The sequence below is a fragment of the Rattus rattus genome, chromosome 6 (assembly GCF_011064425.1).
Source record: "Rattus rattus isolate New Zealand chromosome 6, Rrattus_CSIRO_v1, whole genome shotgun sequence".
NCBI classification, from domain to species: Eukaryota; Metazoa; Chordata; class Mammalia; order Rodentia; family Muridae; genus Rattus; species Rattus rattus.
This window is the reverse complement of record NC_046159.1, coordinates 128,912,230-128,916,726: the sequence shown is the minus strand read 5'-3', so window position 1 is coordinate 128,916,726 and position 4,497 is coordinate 128,912,230. Positions and strand designations below refer to the sequence as shown.

At 38.3% G+C, this 4,497-nt stretch overlaps 1 pseudogene; it reads right to left on the bottom strand.

Annotated features, from left to right (window-relative positions):
• Positions 1 to 1,849: 1,849 nt before the first annotated feature.
• On the bottom strand, positions 1,850 to 2,952 carry LOC116902968 (annotated as a pseudogene).
• Between the last annotated feature and the right edge of the window lie 1,545 nt (positions 2,953 to 4,497).

Below are 4,497 nucleotides of genomic sequence, written 5' to 3'. Positions count from 1 at the left end.
TACAGAATACTTCAAAAACAACTACTTCCTCCTCTTAGGTGGTTACAACCTGAGACTGCTCCATTACAGGGATTTCCTACTGAAATTATCTAAATCTGCCTGTTTGCTCACATGTATACTACAAACCTTCTTTGTTTAATAGAAGTATAAAAACAGGCTGAGTTTCTGGGCTATGCTGACGCATCTCTATCAGAGCACATGATCCACAGGATTTCAATTTTCTGTGTATTTGTCTATTCCTTTTTTCATCTTCAGTCCCATGTCAACATAGTCAGGTAAATAATCAAAGTGGTACAGGTGGTGACACTAAAATTTTTGTCTTGAGGTTATGGTTTCAAAACTGTCATGTACATATTACCAGAGTAGAGCTAACAAATAAAACTGCCGGTTTCCATTTTGTTTCTTTGTTCCAGATGTTGTAAAGTGTTTTATTATATAAAATTTGGTTGAGAACATTAGGCATTTATTGTCTCAAACTGTGGCTACTACAAGCTTGGATATCCTTTGGAATTGTGTGCTTATTTCAACATTATCTGATGACCTGGCAAAAATACAAGCCTTCTTAATAAGATCAGCCTCAAATGACTTCATGTTGCCTGATATATATAGTGTGGAAGCTAAAAAAAAATGGAGAAAGTAGAAACTGGCTCTAATGAAAAACGTGACATTTATCTGCAAGGAAGCGAAAAGAAAAACTCAGAATAAAGACTAGCCTAAGCATTCTCCTTGTGTTGGGGTTGAAAACAATTTAATCTCACACAGAGGTTATGAAGGAAGAGAGCACAGAAGCAAAGATACTTTTGTTATATCCTGTTAGATTTAGTCTTGAGAAATCCTGTAAATAATCATTTCTTCTCGTATATTATATTTTGTTAACTTGAAGGAGCTTAAAGTACTGCAGTTCCCTAATCTAAATGTAAATTACCAAGGAAAGCAGAGAGGCATTAGTAAGTGGTGATTTCAGAGTGTAGGCTTTGTGAAATGAGCAGACTTGAATTTGAAATCTGGATTTGCCTCCCCATGGTTGTACGAGTGTTGGCAGTTTACTTAACCTCTCTAAGTCTCATTTTCTCATCTAATAAAGGGAAGGGTCTTCCTTACTGTGAGATTGAAAGGAGATTAAAATCTATTTATGAAAATGCTGAACCCTGTCTAGCCTTTGGTTCATTCAATAAATAGTAGTTTAAAAACGTAACCTTTATTTTTGTAAAGTACAGAAATGTTCTTGGTATTTTCAATACCTAATTATAATGAGAAATAAGAAGAGATGAAACTTTGCTATACTTTGTCCATAAAATTAACCAGAATTATTGTCATTGCTTAAACCTTTACATGCGGTAGTGGACATTTTAAGAGGTAAGAGATATCTTAATATCCCAGAATATAATCAAGTTTCTTGTCAGAATTGAAACGTGTAGCTTCTTATTTAAGCTCAGCAAAGTTTAATTGTTTTCATTTTTGGATAATGAAATAATAACAAACATTTTATCTCAGAGTAGTACCTAAAGCAAAAACCAATATCATTTCCATTCCCTCCTCCTTTTCAAAATCTCATGTCTTTTGCTGATCTCAAGTTTTGTAGCCCTCTTCATCATAGTCCAGTCCAGACAGTCTGATAGATCTGGTGTCTTGGGATAGCCTTAAGTGTCCTCTGCATCACATGGGGCATTTTTTTTTTTTTGTAGGTTGCAAGTCCTAGTCTGGTTTATTTATAAAGCAATAAATATTTGAATCACAAACAAACTGCACGTGTGTAAACAAACTGTACAATTACTGATGAGAGATAAGGGAGGGGCTCAGAGGATTCCAAGAAGTACAATACTGTCCTCCTGAATATAAAGTAGACACCTCAGAAGCACTTGCGATGGACAATGGATTGGCCTGCCTCATCATACTCTTGCTTGCTGATCCACATTTGTTGGAAGGTGGACAGAGAGGCCAAGAGGGAACCCCCAATCCAGACAGGGTATTTATGGTCAGGGGAAGCAATAATCTTAATCTACATGGTGCTGGGAGCCAATGCAGTGATTTCCTTTTGCATACGATCAGCAATACCAGGATACACAGTGATGCCTCCAGATAGGACATGGTTGGCATACAGGTCTCTGTGGACCACACTGCATGATGCTATTGTAAGTAGTTTCATGAATGCCAGCAGATTTCATACCAATGAAAGAGGGCTGGAAGAGAGTCTCAGGACAGCGGAAATGCTTGTTGCCAATGATGATGACCTGGCCATCAGGAAGTTCATAGCTCTTCTCCAGAGAGGAGTAAGACGCAGAGGTAGCCATCTCATTCTCAAAATCCAGGGCAATGTAAAGGTTTTCTTTTATATCACGGACAATTTCAAGTTCAGCAGTGGTAACAAAGGAGTACCCACGCTCAGTGAGGATCTTCGTAAGGTAGTCAATGAGGTCCCAGCCAGCGAGATCCAGACGCATGATAACATGGAGTAAGGCATAGCTCTCATAGATAAGAACATTATGAGTTACATCATCGCCAGAATCCAGAAAAATGCCTGTGGTTCTTCCAGAAGCATACAGGGACAGCACTGGCTGGATGGCCACCTACATGGCAGGCACATTGAAGGTCTCAAACATGATCTTCTCATGGTTGGCCCTGGGGTTCAGTGAGCAGTGTTGGGTGTTCCTCTGGGACCATACAGAGCTCATTGTAGAATGTATGATGCCAAATCTTCTCCATGTCATCCCAGTTGGTGATTATGCCATGCTCAGTGAGGTAGTGCAGAGTCAGGATAACTTGCTTGCTCTAGGCTTAATCAACTACATAGGAGTCCTTCTGCCCCGTACCTACCATAACACCCTGGTGGCATGGTCAACTCACTATGGACAGGATGAAAGCTCTGTGGGCATCATCAACTGCTAAGCCTGCCTTCACCAGCCCGGAGCCATTGCTACACACCAAAGCAGTGTTCTTATCATCATCACACATCCTGGCACAGTTCTGTGTGATCTGTAGGTGTGCTAGGGGCAACTGGGTTCAGCTGGGCTGGCTCTGGTGGCAGGCACATTGAGGCATTTCTATAAAAGAGAATAATGCACTCCTGGCTGTCATAATATAGGAGTAATTAGCTGTTTACAAAAATTTTCCCCAAGTGCAAAATCCTATAAAGGCAAGTACTTTTCTGCTTATTGAATTAATCACAAGGTATGTAGATTTTCCAGGAAATGTATCTAAAATATTAGGGCATCATTACTCAATTTCAGATGCGACAGGCTACATTTCAGTGAAATGTTTGCAGACAATGTCAAGATATTAATTAAAAGGTAGAGGATTTTATAACGCAATTTCTTGAAAATTGCCTTCTTTCTAATTAGAGGAATAGGAGAGGTTAAAAAAATCAAGATTTTGTTGATATTGATTGATCACACATCAAAGGTACATGGTGATAATTTACAAGGTAAAGAAATGAAGAATATGAGGTGTGTTCATTCACATCATTTTTATAATCAAAAGAGCTTTTAGCATGTGAAAGGATGGTCACTCTTTTCTTCACTTTTAAGCCATAATACCCTATTGTCACTATTCCTATCTCTGGGGCATACTATTAGTTCATGCTTAATATAAATATTTTTAAATATATAATAATTTGTTTCACAATCTCTATAGAAACTTTCTGAACTAGGAAAATAGGAGAAATGCTCTGTGTGGTGAGAAGGAATACAGAAAAACCAGATTTGAGTGACAAAAATGATGGCTATGCTGCTCTGTTCAGTGGCTTGCCTAAGAAAATGTGTATGTTAATAAAATCTTCAGTGGCACATCCATCAACAGTAATTGAGACTAAAACTCAGTGAAAGCCAAGAGCTTGAAGGGTTTAGTTTCAAACCCCAGGGCTCTTTGAATGTGAAATTATATTTTGCTTTACAACACTATCTATGAGAATCTCTTTGCAGGTCAAATGTACAGAGGAAGAACTCTGATGTTCATTCTGCAATTATGGAAATGACAAAGTATTGCTGCTGCATTCTAGGGAATGCAAAAACAAAACTTACACGCTGTTGCTGAGCAGTTTCTCTGCACATCAACAGAAACAAGGATTCACTCATTAGGCACACTGCAGTCTGAAAGAGGAAAAGTCATGCATGTGTGTTTCTGTGCATGTGCATGTATGAGAACATGCACACGTGCTTAATTTTTCTGAGACTTGTTGTGAGCTGGCAGTGGAAAATATTTTTAGATCCAAGGAAAAACAGTTGTTCTGCAAGTGCCCATTAGTTTTGAATTCAGGTTCTCATAGCTCTACATTTACCGCTCACATAGTGAGGTGACCTTAGACAAAATCCTGAAATAGCTTTTTGTCTTTCCCTTTCTGTAAGACGAATGAAAGGAAAAACAAAACTTTCAAAAAAAATATAAGTGATACTAATGAGCGTGCATGTGATATATAGGTCACTTGTAGGTGTCTTTTGGATAATTTATGCTAAACTGCTTGTCTGAGCGTCAGTTATGCTAAGGGTAAGCACTTTATACATC